We start from the raw sequence: 19,930 nt of genomic DNA, 5'->3' as shown, positions 1-19,930 counted from the left end.
TAGTTGGGAAAGGGCATGTTCACCACTGTGTTACATGGCCTTTCCTTTTAACAACACTCAGTAAACGTTTGGGAACTGAGGAGACACGTTTTTTAAGCTTCTCAGGTGGAATTATTTCCCATTCTTGCTTGATGTACAGCTTAAGTTGTTCAACAGTTCAGGGGTCTCCGTTGTGGTATTTTAGACTTCATAATGCGCCACACATTTTCAATAGGACACAGGTCTGGACTACAGGCAGGCCAGTCTAGTACCCGCACTCTTTTACTATGAAGCCACGTTGATGTAGCACGTGGCTTGGCATTGTCTTGCTGAAATAAGCAGGGGCGTCCATGGTAACGTTGCTTGGATGGCAACATATGTTGCTCCAAAACCTGTATGTACCTTTCAGCATTAATGACACCTTCACAGATGTGTAAGTTACCCATGTCTTGGGCACTAATACACCCCCATACCATCACGGATGCTGGCTTTTCAACTTTGCGCCTATAACGATCCGGATGGTTCTTTTCCCCTTTGGTCAGGAGGATACGACAGTTTCCAAAAACAATTTGAAATGTGGACTCATCAGACTACAGAACACTTTTCCACTTTGTATCAGTCCATCTTAGATGAGCTCAGGCCCAGCGAAGCAGACAGCGTTTCTGGGTGTTGTTCATAAACGGTTTTCGCCTTGCATAGGAGAATTTTAACTTGCACTTACAGATGTAGCGACCAACTGCAGTTACTGACAGTGGGTTTCTGAAGTGTTCCTGAGCCCATGTGGTGATATCCTCTACACACTGATGTCTCTTGTTGATGCAGTACAGCCTGAGGGATCGAAGATCACGTGCAGTGATTTCTCCAGATTATCTGAACCTTTTGATGATATTACGGACCGTAGGTGGTGATATCCCTAAATTCCTTGCAATAGCTGGTTGAAAAAGGTTTTTCTTAAACTGTTCAACAATTTGCTCACGCATTTGTTGACAAAGTGGTGACCCTCGCCCCATCCTTGTTTGTGAATGACTGAGCATTTCATGGAATCTACTTTTATACCCAATCATGGCACACACATGTTCCCAATTTGCCTGTTCACCTGTGGGATGTTCCAAATAAGTGTTTGATGAAAATTCCTCAACTTTATCAGTATTTATTGCCACCTTTCCCAGCTTCTTTGTCACGTGTTGCTGGCATCAAATTCTAAAGTTAATGATTATTTGCAAAAAAAAAAAAGTTTATCAGTTTGAACATCAAATATGTTGTCTTTGTAGCATATTCAAATGAATATGGGTTGAAAATGATCTGCAAATCATTGTATTCAGTTTATATTTACATCTAACACAATTTCCCAACTCATATGGAAACGGGGTTTGTACTACAATCCACCTTTCTGTCATCCTTTCAGGTGTTCTGTTGTTTTTAGGGCATTTTAAATGTTTTTTTCCCGTGTGTGTTTCTTTGTTACTGTTCCTTTGTTTTCTGTTACAGACCTTGCCACTCCCTGAGACGGGCGTAATCACCAGCGGGTGCTGCAGGCGTGCTTAATTGATAGGTCTATTTAGTCACACCTGTACGACTAGGAAGGCACTGGACATGACAAAGAAGTAGAAGAAGAAAGACACAGGGAAAGAAGGCGAGCTAGAAAGACTGGCAAACTTCAAACAGCAAGTATAAAATTTTTGCACAAAGTGGATAGACGGTGGGAGAGTTGGGGAGATGATGGCTGAATCTTCAGCAGGAAGAGGACATGATAAAACATGGAAAAGTGTGGGAGATAAACATCAGGAAATCCCTGTGTCAATGGCAGTTGAGCATGACTGCTCCGCGAATGGGTCAGAAATAGGCAGTGTGGTGGGAATGAACTCTGATGGCGGAGCGGGGATGAGTATGTGGGAAGAATGAATGGGCAAAAGACCATAAAGCATAGATATAAACAAGTACGAGCTGGGGAGCATGTGAGAGATGAGAGGAAGGAAGAGGACAGGTGCAGCGTAAAACATCGGAAAAATTATAGTCATAATAAGATTTAATGAAAAGGCTCAAGGAAACATTAAATCAATCAACCCATTTATGTTACCTGGCAAGCAAGGTAGGTGTGATTGAACATTCACAAATCTTAAACAATCTGAATTGTTTTGTAAATTGCACTATTAAAAAACAAGTTGAAAAGGCACACAATTTGAAAGAGATTGAAAATGTTAAAGTAGAGAGCACAAGCAGAGTAGGAGCACAAAATGGTGGAGGTGGTGGTAAAGGAGTTATCATGGGGGTTCCAATGAGTTTGGGAATGGAAGAGGAGGAGGAAGAATAATAGGTGTAGAAAGAATGATAAGATACGGAGAGATACGGAGATGGGAGTGATTTTGACTCCCTGCTTACTTTTATCCTACATATTAAAAATATTACAAAATAGGTTTTAATCATCTTAAGAACATAGCTTGAGTCCGCCCATTTTTCTCTCAGGCCAACACAGAAATGCTAGTGCATTATTTTATTTCCTGTCGTTTAGACTAATGTAATACCCTGCTATCCTTCTTCCCAAAAAGAATATCAGAAGTCTACAATTATTACAAAACTCTGCTGCATGCCGGCTGATGAGAAGCAAAGGGCGGGAGCACATTACACCAGTTTTAAAGTTGCTGCATTGGCTCCCCGTCCGCCTTAGGGTCGATTTTAGAGTTCTGATATTAGTTTTTAAATTTCTTAATGGCCTTCTTATCTATCTGACCTGCTTTTACAGTATCAACCCTCGCAGATCCTGAGGTCCTCTGGCACTGGCCTTTTAGCTATACCAAATACCAGAACAAAGACCCACGGTGAGGCGGAATTTAGCCACTATGGCCCTAACCTGTGGAACAGCTTGCCAGAGATCCACAGGACTGCAGAGACTGTTGAAATAAATGAAATATGTTGGGTTCCTCAAGGCTCAATTTTAGGTCCTAATTATTTTTAAGCTTTATATGCTATCTCCTAGGAATGTCATTAGGAGACATCAGTTTCCACAGTTGTACATTGACATATCTCCTGATGATACAATCAATCAATCAATCAACTTTATTTATAAAGCACATTTAACATTTACCACAGGGGTAGCCAAAGTGCTGTACAATGGGCAGGTTAAAAGATAATACGAGTACCGAGCAAACACAACACAACACAAACAGAACACGATAAAAAATAAATAAATAAAATAGAATAAATAAAAACATAAAAACATAAAAACAGGTTCACAGCATGTGTATTATGGGGCGCCATTGCAGGATGGATATCACTCAGTGTTAAAAGCAATGGAATAAAAGTATGTTTTTAAGAGAGATTTAAAAACAGGAAGAGAGGAGGCTTGTCTAATACTCAGAGGTAGGTCGTTCCAGAGCTTGGGAGCAGCAACGGCGAAAGCTCTGTCACCTCTAAGCTTCAGCCTTGTGTCAGGGACCGTCAACAGCAGCTGATCGGCTGATCTTAAGGATCGGGTGGGGCAGTAAGGCTGAAGGAGGTCGGAGAGATAGGTTGGCGCAAGGTTGTTTAGACATTTAAAAACAAAAAAAAGGAGTTTAAAATTGATTCGATAACGCACAGGGAGCCAGTGAAGGGACGCTAAAATAGGGGTGATATGCTCACGTCTGCGGGTCTGTGTTAGCAGACGAGCAGCAGAGTTCTGCACGAGCTGCAGGTGGGCGAGGGAGGCCTGGCTAATGCCTACATACAGGGCAAGACCAATAGATACCTTTTTTTAACTGCATTGTAGATATCAAGTCATGGATGGCTGTAAATATCTTACTGCTAAACCAGGACAAAACATAAGTTTTAGTTATAGGCCCTCAAGACCAGAGGAAGAAACTTTTACCAGTAATACAATATTTTAAACCAACAACAAGGCTGAAGACACACCTTTTAATCAGTCCTTGATCCTTTTGAACTCTTATGTTTTTTTATAATTGTATTGTGTTGTTTTCTATCTTAATAGTTAATATTACTTGTTTGTTATTAATGTAATATTTATATTTTATCATATGTTTTACACTATTTTTAAATGGTGTCAATGTTGTTATTCTCTAGTGTGGATGCCTCAAAAGGTGGTGTTTTTCCTCAAATCTTCAGTGCCATGCCATGTTGTTTTTGCTTTGTTATTGTCAGTAGTGCTTAGTGTGTGCGTCAGTGACGTGCGGTGAGGTTCATGGCTGGTGAGGCACTGACTTCATCACAGTCAGATTTACAAACATATGAACCCTAAAGAGTATCTTATTCACAATTTGATTGGCAGCAGTTAACGGGTTATGTTTAAAAGCTCATACCAGCATTCTTCCCTGCTTGGCACTCAGCATCAAGGGTTGGAATTGGGGGTTATTAAATCACCAAAAATTATTCCCGGGCGCGGCGCCGCTGCTGCCCACTGCTCCCCTCACCTCCCAGGGGGTGATCAAGGGGATGGGTCAAATGCAGAGGACAAATTTCATTACACCAAGTGTGTGTGACAATCATTGGTACTTAACTTAACTTTAACTTTACACATACAAACTGTAGCACACAAAAAAGCACATTTAATTTAAAAAAACTTTATTATGGTCTTACCTTTACTTATTGTGTCCTTGGGCAAGACACTTCACCCCTTGCTCCTGATGGCTGCTGGTTAGCGCCTTACATGGCAGCTCCCGCCATCAGTGTGTGAATGTGTGTGTGAATGGGTAAATGTGGAAATACTGTCAAAGCGCTTTGAGTAACTTGAAGGTAGAAAAGCGCTATACAAGTATAAACGATTTATCATTTATTTATAACTAAAGCCCTCACTTAAACTTTCCACATGCAAGATTGAATCTATTTAAAAAAGTGTAACCGAGGGTTTATAAATGTCGCCTATACTGTATGAAACTACAAAATAACAAACACGGAGGCTCCAGTTTACACGAGGACCACTTTATTTACCTTCTTTCAAAAACTTCCGCTCCACTCCAACGTGTCAAAATTCCGCTCAAAATTCCTTCAAAATAAGAGCTCAAGGCATATACTGTATAACAGCGCATAACAGGAACTTAACATCACAAAGAGGAAAGCCCATAAAAATAGGTTACAAAAGTTATTTAATAAGAAGCCAAAAAGTGCAAAAACAATAATGTTCGTGTTGGAGGAGTTGTGAATTAGGTACACCTGCAGTCTGCAGGTGTACCTAATGTTGTGGCCCTGCAGTCATTCACAACTCCTCCAACACCAACATTATTGTTTTTGCACTTTTTGGCTTCTTATGAAATAACTTTTTAAATAGATTCAATCTTGCACGTGGAAAGTTTAAGTGTGGGCTTTAGTTGATATAACACTCCCGTCAGGGGTTGCCGTGCATTCTACGGCGGGGGTGCAGGAGGCGAGCCTCAGCCAGTGGGTCTTTTGCAGCCCTTTTATGATCGCTCAGCACAAGAAATACGTTACACACATACAGTTGTTGACAAAATACACTGTACATTATATACCTCAGCTAACTAAACTATGGAAATGTATAATATAATTCATATAGCAATACGGTCTCACTGCACAGCAGGCCAGCAGTTAGCCGAGTCCGCAATCCATGTTGAGGCACTGAGTGACGTGCCTCAACTGGCTGCTGTTCACCGCACCGTCTCTTCTCAGTATTTGAACGGCAAATGTGAAAATTGAGCGATTTTAAATAAAAATAATCTAAAACGGGTGAAGTTAAATGGAAAATAACGTTATAGTATAATCACTGGATACATATAACAATTTAATTAAAATTAAATTTTCTTTCCATGATGGCAGGTGAGGCCCCGCCTCACCTGCCTCTAGTGACTGCACGTCACTGGTGTGCGTATGTGTGCGTTTGTGTGTGTGTGTGTGCGTGTGAGTGTGTGTATGTTTTCTTCTCCTAGTTTTTTTTGTACAGCACTTTGTGTTTGCCACTTGCCTGTGTATGAAAAGTGCTATATAAATAAAGTTTGATTTGATTGATTTGAGGTGTCCAGTGCAGATTTTTAAGGTTGTTAGGGGGTGAGGTTTACTAACATATACATGGCATTACACACACAGTGTTCATTTTGCTGCAAAAAGACACATTCCTATAAAGTGCTAATGCTATGTGTGCTTTCTTAGAGACTTATGAAGACTAGTAGACTGTATCTTACCTAGTGATTACTATTAACTTAGGGGAATACCTATCTCTGTGTCCTTAAATCTGTGTTGGATGTAGATAGGAGCTTCTCAATAAGTCACATGACATTGTTTAGATACAGCCATGCTGAGTTACATGTCAAAGACATCTCTACCATCTCCTCTACCGTTGTCTTCAATTGGGGACTAGTCTTAGCTGCATCAAATAATTTGCGGGCCTCTTTTTATATACATCACTCTCGGCTGTAATCGATTGTAGCGTTGCCGCAAATTTCCTTCTGGCTACTTCTTCAACATGACAGACTGGTACAGTGACTGAATTACTGCAAAAACTGCGCCCAATCGCCTCTCAATCTCATGCTCCAACCATCCCTTTCTTGTGAACAAGATCACAAAGTACTTTAACTCCCCCACCTGAAGCAAGATCTTATTCTCAACCCAGAAGGTGCAATACGCCCTTTTTTCCGGTAAGAGCCAAAGCATCAGATTTGGAGGTGCTGAATATCAATCCCAGAAGCTTCCCACTCAGCTTCAACCGCCCCAGTAAAAGCTGACGGTCACATCTTGATGAGGCCATAAGGCGACATCATCTAGAAACAGCAAAGGAGGAACAGAACTGGTGACAAAACAAAGCTTTTGTTGAGGCTCACGTTTACAGTGAACAGGTTAAATGTACTGCTGCTGCAGTTGTACAATAATTAAATAACACTCAGTAGTGTAAGATGGGCCCCGTACTCCCTAGTCCACGAGTCTGCAGCCTGGGGCTCTGGAGCCGCATGCAGCTCTTTTATCCCTCTGTTGTGGCTCGAGCTCGTTTATTCTTGTGTGTATTGCAGTCACTACGCTGTCCCTCTACGCATCGTCATGGGTCTTTCAAAGTTCTGCATCAGCCATTCAATTCTAGGGGCTGGGTTTTCTGGTGAGAAACCATGGCACTTAACTTGTCATGATTTAGCTTGTCAGCTTCCTTTGTTGCTAATAAACAATGATAACTTGAGAGGGATTGAGTGCTATTGGAACCTGTGTTGTGTTACAATACTATTACAAAGGTGGGCCTTATGCCTCATGGCTGAATCGCATTAACAAGGAACAAGTACTAAAAGCCAACCAATAACAGCCTTTGCCGTGTCGCTGCTGACCAAAGGTTTGACTTTTTTTAGGCGTACGTCATACTATTCAAGATGATTTGGAGGGGGAAGACAGAGCTCACTTTAGCACAGCTGCATAAACAAGTTGTAGACTGGACTCTCACACTATTAACTAGATCTACTCGACGTCCTTTGCACCAGTCGCCCAGGGAGCTGTGGGGGTTTCTCATTGTATCCCATTGGGTTGAGTTTTTTCTTGCCCTGATGTGGGATCTGAGCAGAGGATGTCGTTGTGGCTTGTGCAGCCCTTTAAGACACTCGTGATTTAGGGCTATATAAATAAACTTTGATTGATTGATGTAGATAAAATAGAGCAAGGAGAAACACGGAAAAAAAGATGCGTGACAACCAGTGTTATACATTATGCCGTTACATAATGATCAGTGACGTGTGGTGAGGTTGATGACTGGTGAGGCACTGACTTCATCACAGTCAGATTTACAAACATATGAACCCTAAAGAGTATCTTATTCACCATTTGATTGGCAGCAGTTAACGGGTTATGTTTAAAAGCTCATACCAGCATTCTTCCCTGCTTGGCACTCAGCATCAAGGGTTGGAATTGGGGGTTAAATCACCAACAATTATTCCCGGGCGCGGCGCAGCTGCTGCCCACTGCTCCCCTCACATCCCAGGGGGTGAGCAAGGGGATGGGTCAAATGCAGAGGACAAATTTCACCACACCTAGTGTGTGTGTGACAATCATTGGTACTTTAACTTAACTTTAACTTTACACATGCAAACTGTAGCACACAAAAAAGCACATTTAATAAAAAAAACGTTATTATGGTCTTACCTTTACTTATAAGTGCGGGAACAGTGGTGTTCGTGTTGGAGGAGTTGTGAATGAATGAAATATGAAATCTGTGCTGCAGTCTGCAGGTGTACCTAATGTTGTGTCCCTGCAGTCGTTCACGGCTCCTCCGGCGCGAGCAATGTTGTTTTTGCACTTTTTGGCTTCTTGTTAAGTGACTTTTTTTGGGTGGATTCGGTCTTGCACGTGGAGGGTTTGGGTGTGGGCTTTGGTTGGTGTGGCGCTCCCGTCGGGGGGTGCAGTCTGCGGCGGAGGTGCAATAACCGGCACCAGGAGGCGGGATTACGCGAGCCTCAGCCAGTGCGTCTTCGCAGCAGTTTTATGATTGCTCAGCACAAGAAATACGTTACACACATACAGTTGTTGACAAAATACACTGTACATTATATACCTCAGCTAACTAAACTATGGAAATGTATAATATAGTTCATATAGCAATACGGTCTCACTGCACAGCAGGCCAGCAGTTAGTCGAGTCCACAATCCATGTTGAGGCACAATTGAGTGACGTGCCTCAACTGGCTGCTGATCACCGTACCGTCTCTTCTCAGTATTTGAACGGCAAATGTGAAAATTCAGCGATTTTGAATAAAAATAATCTAAAACTGGTGAAGTTAAACGGAAAATAACTTTATAGTATAATCACTGGATACATATAACAATTTAATTTTTTTTTTTTCTTTTTACATTTTCTTTCTTTCCATGATGGCAGGTGAGGCGGGGCCTCACCTGCCTCTAGTGACCGCACGTCACTGATAATGATAGTGTTACTAACACACACACACACACGCACACAACTTTAACTACTATGGGGGAACAATTAACAATTCGATGAAGTGATAATCATGTAATCCCACAATACCCTCTTTGTGGACAAGGAGAGATGCAGACACCAAAGCCCATTCAATCCCTGTATGAACAATGTTTAATTACTTTTTCAAAGTAGTTTTCCTAACACTGGTGACAACACAACAGATCGTAAAACAAAATTCCAGCAAAGTTTTCCAAGTACACAAAGCAAAATTTGACCGGCTGGGCATACTCCCATGCACCCTCCACTACCCTTGCAAAAGTGTAGAGCTGGTCCAGTGTTCCGCAAACAGGACGAAGACCACACTGTACCTCCTGTAGCAGACCTTCGACCATGTGGTGTTGTGTGTAAAATTATGACCGAAAAAAAAATGTATTCAAATTTGAGAATGCATGGTGGCCTAGTGTTTAGCATGTAGGTCCCACAGTCAGGATATCTATGATTAAATCTCATATACAATCTCAATACATTTGCAAACATTAAAGAAAATCATTAGCAATATTTGTTTATATCTGTGCACAATATACACTTGTTATATTATTCATCTTTATAGGGTGTTTTTTTTCTTTCTAAGAATGTTGTCTAAAAAATATATTCATTATATTTTGGAATAGGGCTGACACATAACAAAATGTGGTAGAAGTACCTGTACTTGTGCACTGAAGAAAATATCCAAAAAAGATTACATCTAATTTGTAATAGATATTTGTAGTCCCTCACCATAGTAACTGTCTGATATGGTGAATACTTTAGCCTGTTGATAATGTCATCAACTGGCGACTGATCAAAATAACTGCAGTACTAAAACACAACAGCAGATGATAGTAATAACAAACAAATAAAAGACTGGAAGATGGCATTCCTTTACTCCCAATTTTGAGCTAAATCCAATACCGAAAGTAACACTTGTTTTACTTGAACATTTTCAGAATCATTGTGTTAATTTTCACTTGTTGTTTTTCATTATGACCCATAGTTAACAGTGCTGATGTCTGTTTTTACCTGTTTAGAATAAAGAGGTGCGTGTTCTTGTTGAGTTAAATGATGCCTCAGGGAGTTTATTCCTCCGAAATATATATTAGGTATAAGCAAACCAACGGGCTGAGTCGGCATGCAAGGACTGCTGCACACATACATCTGCTAACATGTTATGGCCCGATTGATTGGATCATTATTGCCGTGTTACCACGGAACTGCATAGTTGCTGAGAGATAGGAGGCCAAGCTAAGAAAATGAGAGGGTGAAACAAAGAGTCAAGCAGCTGTTGGTCAAGACTTGTTTTTGACGGAGATGAAAAGAACAATGAGAAGAACAATGACTTTAGCCATACTATATTCTTGGGCCAGCTGAGGTTACAACCGAAAAACACTATTCTTTTTGAGCCTCAAGACAATGGGGAAGAAAAAGTAGAGGCCTATGCACAACTTACTCATGTTCTGGACGATAAAAGTTTGTCACTCATGGGAGAAGCGGCAGATGACGGAAGAAGAGTGTTGGTCATACTGAAAGACGATTATGCTGGCTAAGGCTACCAAAGGCAAACCAAGGCTAATCTCGCTCCAGAATTCAGGCGGTGAAAGTGTCATGTAGTACGTTAAATTAGCATTACTGCGCAGAGAAATGCCGTAGAAATTTTGAGGGGCGATCTACTCGTAGTGATGGTTATAAAGGGACTTTCAGAATCTTTAAACCAGGGGTGTCAAACGTACGGCCCGCAGGCCTGAACAGGTTTTATCCGGCCCGCAGGCCTGAACAGGTTTTATCCGGCCCGCAGGATGAGTTTGCTAAGTATAAAAATTAGCCGAAATTTTTGAATGAAAGAAACTGTTGTTCTAAATTCGTCCACTAAATGTCGCAATAGTAATTCTTTGTATCTTTGTAGATTATGCTACATATGTAAACAAAAAATAAACCACATGGTGTTAGTGCATCACATGACATCACATGGACAAAGATAAGACCTTCCGGAGGAAAGTTTTGTGGTCGGATGAAACAAAAATTGAGCTGTTTGGCCACAATACCCAGCAATATGTTTGGAGGAGAAAAGGGGAGGCCTTTAATCCTAGGAACACCATGCATACCGTCAAGCATGGTGGTGGTAGTATTATGCTCTGGGGCTGTTTTGCTGCTAATGGAACTGGTGCTTTACAAAGAGTAAATGAGACAATGAAAAAGGAGGATTACCTCCAAATTCTTCAGGACAACCTAAAATCATCAGCCCGGGGGTTGGGTCTTTGGCGCAGTTGGGTGTTCCAACTGGACAATGACCCCAAACACAAAAGTGGTAAAGGAATGGATAGAATGAAGGTTTTAGAATGGCTTTCCCAAAGTCCTGACTTGTGGACGTGTGGACAATGCTGAAGAAACAAGTCCATGTCAGAAAACCAACAAATTTAGCTGAACTGCACACGTTTTGTCAAGAGGAGTGGTCAAAAATTCAACCAGAAGCTTGCCAGAAGCTTGTGGATGGCTACCAAAAGTGCCTAATTGCAGTGAAACTTGCCATGGGACATGTAACCAAATATTAACATTGCTGTATGTATACTTTTGACCCAGCAGATTTGGTCACATTTTCAGTAGACCCATAATAAATTCATAAAAGAACCAAACTTCATGAATGTTTTCCAAGCTCCAATCACTCTATCACAAAAACATAAGAGTTGTAGAAATTATTGTTCAAAACAATGTAAAGCTCTTTCTGTATTTAAAATACTGTAAAAATCATGGTGATGAAAAGACATAATGGAGTAAAATTATGTCTTAATTTCTTTGTTTATTTGTTGTGAAATGAAAATATGGCTTTGCAGTCTCCTTCATTGAAAGGTAAATGCTGTTTTTGAGTGAATAGGGAGAAGATATTATACGATTTTAACTTCTTTCTGCTTCCTTTCAGTCTTACTTTAAAGTTATGTTGATTGTTTTATTTGATTTTATGAGTTTCCTCCACCGGGTGGCGGGGCTCTCCCTTAGAGATAGATGGAGAAACTCTGCCATCACGGGAGGAGCTCAAAGTACAGCCGCTGCTCCTCCACTCCGAGAGGAGCCAGATGAAGTGGTCCGGGCATCTGGTCAGGATGTCACCCGAACGCCCCGTGGCCTCCTACCGGTCCCAGGACAAATTGGGAAGACTATGTCTCCCGGCTGGCCTGGAAACGCCTCGGGATCCCCCGGGAAGAGCTGGATGAAGTAGCTGGGGAGAGGGAAGTCTGGGCTTCCCTGCTTAGGTTGCTGCCCCCGCGATCTGACCTCGGATAAGCGGAAGAAGATGGATGGATGGATGGATGGATGGATGGATAGATGGATGGAGGACATTAGTAAAGGAAATATAAATTAACTCAAATATACCTACAAACAAGGCATAATGATGCAATATGTACACACAGCTAGCCTAAATAGCATGCTAGCATGGATTATTAGCACTCCACGCAAGTCAGTAACATCAACAAAGCTCCCCTTTGTGCATTCACACACAGCATAAAACTTTTGGTGGACAAAATGAGACAAAAAAGGAGTGGCATAAAACACGTCGTTCTGTGGCAGCGATGGAGAAAGTTGTGCTTGTAAACCAACTGCGGGGAGTTCAAGGACCGCCAAAATTAGTAGGACAAAACGGCTACTGTCATCAGTGAAGCATAAACAGAAACATATTAAACAGTGGGCTTTCTAACAATCAGGAAGGTTTGTGTTATGTTTGTCCTCCTACAGAAACATTATTAAAACAACAAATATATTTCCCCCCATCTTTTTCCATTTTTGAAAAAGCTCCAGGGAGCCACTAGGGCGGTGCTAATGAGCCGCATGCGGCATGACACAATATGTCCTAGACATAAAACACTATAGCACACAGCCCATGAAAAACAAGATTGTATTTGTTATTTTCATTTAAGTGGAACAAATCACTTATATTCCATCCATCCATCCATCCATTTTCTACCGCTTTCTCCCTTTGGGGCTGCGGGGGGGTGCTGGAGCCTATCTCAGCTACAATCGGGCGGAAGGCGGGGTACACCCTGGACAAGTCGCCACCTCGTCGCAGGGCCAACACAGATAGACAGACAACATTCACACTCACATTCACACACTAAGGCCAATTTAGTGTTACCAATCAACCTATCCCCAGGTGCATGTCTTTGGAGGTGGGAGAAAGCCGGAGTACCCGGAGGGAACCCACGCAGTCACAGGGAGAACATGCAAACTCCACACAGAAAGATCTTGAGCCCGGGATTGAACTCAGGACTACTCAGGACCTTCGTATTGTGAGGCAGACGCACTAACCCCTCTACCACCGTGCTGCCCATTTATATTATAAAACAATGTCATGAAAATGATTGCTTTCATTTGATTATTATAATGAAACATTTATTTGTTATTAAGTCAGCTTTGGGACAGGGGTGCTGCTGGTGTGGCCATAGCGTGTACGTCTGATGTCCATACTTGCCAACCTTGAGACCTCCGATTTCGGGAGGTGGGGGGGGGGGGCGTCGGAGGGCGTGGTTGGGGGCAGGGGGCGTGGTTAAGAGGGGAGGAGTATGTTTACAGCTAGAATTCACCAAGTCAAGTATTTCATATATATATATATATATATACATATATATATACATATATATATATATATATATATCTACATCCTGAAAATATGCAAACAAAACTGTGTTTATATAATTGATAATTCAAACTTGCATAAATAAATCTTAAGGAATATAACATAACTTGGCTTCTGAGAGCTTCAAAATGTAATGAATAAAATGCTAAAGTTGTTGATAAACAAGCAATTATTATAATAATTAAATGTGGTCATTTTAAATGAATTATTATGATCATTTAAAATTAATTATTTCAAATATGTTTATTTTAATGTATAATTCTATGGCTGGATGTAATAAGGAGTCAGAAAAAATACAAATAAAAATACAATTAATTTTGATGTTTTTAGCAAAATATAGTAAAAATTTATTTATTTTTTTAAATTTTTTAATAATAAATATATTAATTTTTAGATAAGATAAACATAATAATACAATTTATCTCTAGTCTGGATGATTTAGTTCTTGTCACCCTGTTGTCCTCCCGTCTCTTCCCCAAGGATGGCTCCATGAGCTGGGCAAACGCCTGGAGATGCCCTACGTCAACAACATGGTCGGCGGCAGCTTGTACATCGCCACCCTCTACTTCACCCTCAGCAGCCTGACCAGCGTCGGCTTTGGCAACGTGTGCGCCAACACGGACGCCGAGAAGAGCTTCTCCATCTGCACCATGCTCATCGGCGGTATGCCGGACGCCTCGTATGGAATAACGTGATTAGGCAGGCACGCTGTTTATATTGTGGGAAAGCGGACGTGAAAAAAGGCTGTCTTCACTCAGGTCCGCATGGAGCTGGAGGGGGCGTGGCCTCCAGCTCCGGCTGAAAATCGGGAGATTTCCGGGAGAATATTTGTCCCGGCAGGTTTTCGGGAGAGGCGCTGAATTTCGGGAGTCTCCCGGAAAATTCGGGAGGGTTAGCAAGTATGCTGATGTCGCTCCCCTGTGCTCCACTGAATGCTCAGGGAGTTTTTGCGTTTGCTCACACACATGAACAATAAGGAGGGAACATTGCTCACAGCTATTGTATTTCTGCGCAACTGGGAGTTTGCATGTCCTTTCGAGATGCGCTTCACAAAGACGCACAACAGCTCTCCCAGTTGAAATGTAGTCTTGTTAAATCACACCGTGTGCTAAATAATTATATTTGCATTTTATCCTCCCAGTATTGTGGGCGTTCCGATGATCAGCATATATTCTGCACATTATTGAAGACAGACACGCTAAATGGATTGCGCTCCTTATTTTGCTAACTTAAGTGACGCACAAGTTTGCACGTGTTTTCGTATAGGCAAACCGCTAGTAAATCAGGCCCTTGGTTTGGATACGATCAATATTAATACAACCTTTCTGGAAGGCTACTTAGATTGCATGGTCTTATAAAAACTATTACTAATACTATTACATAACTATACATTGATGCAATTGAGAGATTATAATCACTTCAAATAATACATTTAGATATCAGTTTGAACAGGAAAACATTTCCTTTTTCTCAAAATGCTTTCTAAAATAATATGAGCTAGCCTGTTTGTATCACAGAAAAGTAAATGACATTGTGGAATGCATCACCTGGCATCTTTAGGCAATACATAACAGCATGATTCATCTGTGTCTGGAACAGTGGAAAAAAACTGACACCCTATACAGTTTGTTATATCTGGCAAGTGTTTAAGTCTACTATACATCAACATGAGTGTGACTATGTCCATGAAACAATAAGATTCCAATGACAAAGTCAGCTCAAATGCAGCTCTTAGCTGTCTTTTAAATAACATTGACTGCATGTGATATAACATCCGAGCTGTATAAAAGAAAAACGATCTATTCATTTTTCTTCATGATGAGATATCAAGTCCTGTTGAGAATTGGGTAATACAGATGCCAAATTGGTACGTTTCAGATTAAGATTCACCCTTATTGTCATTGCACTGGGGGATTACAGCGAGATAAGGGGGGAGGTACTCCCACAGAGCCACTGTGCGCAGCACAGACAAAAAAACACAAGATAAATACAAAGACAAAAACATTAAAAAATGGCACTAAAAACAGAGAAACGCTACGAAAAAAATGCTGTGAATAAATTGATACTGAAAGTGCGATGAGGATAAAAACTGAAGGGTAACGCAATACATCTAAAAATATAAATACTGAAGGTGCAATGGATATACAGTACATAAAGAGTTTGCAATAAAAGGTGTAAGAGTTCAGGATGAGGTTGTAAAATTGTCTTGATATGTGCAAAATCTTGTATTTAGAAAATACAGAAAATTGCATTTATGCTAATGATATTTACAAAATTTTGTGACATGCAAGCTGAACAGAATGGTCATTTAAATACTTTAAATACATTAATATAAATCAAACTAAGTAATAACATCACCGATATGAAATTAGATTCACAAATAATTCAAAGTCAAGCAAGATAGCAAAAAGTTCCACTTTTTACAGAACGTTCAGTGCACGAAACATAAAGCTTAGCAAACCAGCCACAATTAAGTGTATTCCCGGGGCCAGAGCACCTGACATTGAAGCTAATCTTAGGGATCTTATTTGCAACAGGCCTAGTAAACACGTACGACAGGCTAATCGCACCACTAGCTATGCGAACATAGTTGTATACTTTGGCTCCAATGACAATAGGATGAGACAGTCAGAGATTACAAAGAGGAACATAGCTAAGACTTGTAATCTCGCTACAAAGATGTCCAGGCATCGAGTACTTGTCTCGGCCCCCTGCCTGCGAGAGGCAATGATGTATAGCAGATTAGTCTCGCTTAACAAGTGGCTGGCTAGTTTTTGTAGACAACAGGAACTAACGTTTATTGATAATTCTCTTTCTGGGGCAAACCGGGCTTGTTGATGAGGGACAGCCTTCACCCTAACCAGGAAGGTGCCATCATCCTGACTAGGAACATAGATTATTGTTTGAATCACACTTGACTAACTACACTAGAGCAAGCCCAGTCACTGACAATTACAGTGTCTGTTAGTCCGGGTGAGGAGTCAGTTAAGCTAGAACTAGCCAACACCAGGCTGTAAAATTCCTGCACACATAGCATTTCTCCTAGAATAATACACAACTCACATAATGTTTTTTCTGCAGTGACTCTGCCAGAGGTGGACATGCATTCTACTGAGGTGGCAAATTATGACGCATTCAGTGTATCGCAGCACCAAGCAAACAATCTGAAGATTCCCTTCATATCAATTCCTAGATATGGTCAAAATTATTTAAAGCGCACTATGCAAAATAGACGCAACATTATTAATATTACCACTACGGATAACTTTAACAAAAAATCATCAAGACAGCCCACTACCTATAATATGGGCTTTTTAAACATAAGATCATTGTCTTCCAAAACGTTATTAGTTAATGAGGTCATTAGAGACAACAATCTTAACGTCATTGGTCTCAGCGAAACCTGGCTCAAACCAGACACATTTTTTGCGCTGAACGAGGCATCTCCTCCTAACTATACGAATGCGCATATTGCCCGTCCCCTTAAAAGGGGTGGGGGTAGCACTAATATACAATGAAAACGTTAACCTTACCCCTAACCTAAATAATAAATACAAATCATTTGAGGTGCTTACTATGAAGTCTGTTGCACCACTGCCTCTCTACTTGGCTGTTATCGACCATCCCCCAGGGCCCTATTCGGACTTTATCAAGGAATTCTCATAGCTGATCTAGTGACGCATGCCGACAATATAATTAAAATGGGGAAGTTTAATATCCATATGAATACCCCATCAGACCCTCCGTGCGTGGCGCTCCAGACTATGATTGATTGCTGTGGTCTTACACAAACAATAAATGAACCCACGCATCGCAACGGTAATACGATAGATCTAGTGCTTGTCAGGGGTGTCACCACCTCCAAAGTTATGATACTCCCGTATACTAATGTAATGTCCAATCATTACCTTATACAATTTGAAGTTCTGACTCATTGTCAACAAGCTAATAATAATAACTGCTTTAGCAGCCCCAACAATAATGCTGTCACAACGATGACTCTTACTGGTCTACTGCCTTCGGTAATGGCACCATTCCGAAATTATGTGGGCTCTATTGATAGCCTCACTAACAACTTTAACGACGCCCTGCGCAACACCATTGATAGTATAGCATCACTAAAAGGCGTACCCCATGGTTTACAGAAGAAACTAGAGCTCTTAAACTATCATGTAGAAAGCTGGAACGCAAAGGGTGCGCGACTAAACTTGAGGTTTTCCATTAAGCATGGAGTGATAGTTTATTAACTTATAAACGCATACTTACCTTAGCTAAAGCTAATTACTACTCAAATCTCATTCCCCTCTACAAAAACGATCCTAAATATTTGTTCAGTACAGTAGCATCGCTAACCCAACAAGGCACTCCTCCCAGTAGCTCCACCCACTCGGCAGATGACTTTATGAATTTCTTTAATAAGAAAATTGAACTCATTAGAAAGGAGATTAAAGACAACGCATCCCAGCTTCAACTGGGTTTTATTAACATAGATACGAATGTATATACAATGGATATTGCCCTCCAAAATAGTCTCTCTCTTTTTGAACTGTTTGTAATATTAGGATCATCAGTGCTAAACATTATAAATGTATCACTTTCCTCTGGCACTGTTCCCCTAGCATTCAAAAAAGCGGTTATTCAACCTCTGCTCAAAAGACCTAACCTTGATCCTGACCTCATGGTAAACTACCGGCCGGAGTCCCACCTTCCGTTTTTTTCCGAAAATCCTCGAAAAAATTGTTGCACAGCTGCTAAATGAACACTTAGCGTCTAGCAATTTCTGTGAATCCTTTCAATCTGGTTTCAGGGCAAATCACTCTACGGAGACAGCCGTCGCAAAAATGAATAATGATCTATTGCTAACGATGGATGCTGATGCGTCATCCATGTTGCTGCTTCTTGATCTTAGCGCTGCTTTCGATACCGTTGATCATAATATTGTATTAGAGCGTAACAAAACACGTATTGGTATATCAGACTTAGCCTTGTAGTGGTTTAACTCTTATCTTACTGACAGGATGCAGTGCGTTTCCCATAACAATGGAGTATGTTAAGGTAACGTGTGCAGTTCCCTAGGGTTCGGTTCTTGGCCCTTTGCTTTTTAGCACCTACATGCTGCCGCTAGGCGACATCATACGCAAATACGGTGTTAGCTTTCACTGTTATGCTGATGACACCCAACTCTACATGCCCCTAAAGCTGACCAACACGCCGGATTGTAGTCAGCTGGAGGCGTGTCTTAATGAAATTAAACAATGGATGTCCACTAACTTTTTGCAACACAACGTTAAGAAAACGGAAATGCTGATTATCGGTCCTGCTAAACACCGACACTTATTTAATAATACCACCTTAACATTTGACAACCAAACAATTACACAAGGCGACTCGGTAAAGAATTTGGGTATTATCTTCGACCCAACTCTCGTTTGAGTCACACATTAAGAATCTTACTAAAATGGCCTTCTCTCATCTCCGTAATATCGCTAACATTTGTTCCATTTTGTCCACTAGCGACGCTGAGATCATTATACAAACGTTTGTATATATTGCTCATTTTTCTATATGTCTGTCTGTCTGTCTGTCTTATATGTCTGTCTGTCTGTCTATCTATCGATCTACCTATCTATCTATCTATCTATCTATCTATCTATCTATCTATCTATCTATCCATCTATCTATCTATCCATCCATCTATCCATCTATCCATCTATCCATCTATCCATCTATCTATCTATCTATCTATCTATCCATCTATCTATCTATCTATCTATCTATCTATCTATCTATCTATCCATCCATCCATCCATCCATCCATCTATCTATCTATACATCTATGTATTGTTGTGTCTGCCCAGTCTTCCTCTCAGGAAATAAAAGTCACTGGTCAATCACAAGTTCTTTCGGATGACATATATGTTGAGTAAGAAGGACCATCAAGACAGAATAGGAATATTATCACGTTTTACCAAAGCTTTAGGAGACCAGTCTTACAGTGCGCTAATAGCAACATCTAGAAGCGGTCTAAAAATCAAACGGGAAGAGACAGCTTATTGAGTACGAAAACAACTCCCTCCCGCCCAGAAAGGAATACAGCCTCATTGTTCTAAAACAGGTATGGTAAAAAGGGAGTACATCATACTCCCAATACACATTCCAACGCCTTCAAGGTAGTGCACAAGAGTTTACTTGCGGACATAAGATTCAAGCACAAAGTGTACACATGGGAAAATAGTATCTGCTTTAAACATGACTATGAAATAAGAAATAACTCTTAAAAATATATGCATTCTCCACATTATTTCTCTATCTATCTATCTATCTATCTATCTATCTATCTATCTATCTATCTATCTATCTATCTATCTATGATATTCATTTAAAATTAGACAATAGAAGTAAGGGAACTTGTCACACTTAAGAACAACTAGGCCACCCTAAGAGTGCTTTGGAGCACTCGTAGA

The 19,930-nt window shown here is 40.7% G+C and overlaps 1 protein-coding gene across 1 annotated transcript in view; it reads left to right on the top strand.

Moving 5' to 3' along the window:
- Positions 1-1,630: 1,630 nt before the first annotated feature.
- Positions 1,631-19,930, top strand: part of LOC133615755 (high choriolytic enzyme 2-like) — a 34,427-nt gene continuing 16,127 nt past the window's right edge. Inside the window, exon 1 of the mRNA XM_061974532.2 lies at positions 1,631-1,647. The gene's annotated coding sequence lies outside the window, so the exon portion shown is untranslated. The remainder of the gene's footprint in view (positions 1,648-19,930) is intronic.

Source organism: Nerophis lumbriciformis, linkage group LG15 (assembly GCF_033978685.3).
Source record: "Nerophis lumbriciformis linkage group LG15, RoL_Nlum_v2.1, whole genome shotgun sequence".
Classification (NCBI taxonomy): domain Eukaryota; kingdom Metazoa; phylum Chordata; class Actinopteri; order Syngnathiformes; family Syngnathidae; genus Nerophis; species Nerophis lumbriciformis.
Note: the sequence above shows the minus strand (reverse complement) of the source record. Positions and strands in the feature narration are given on the sequence as shown.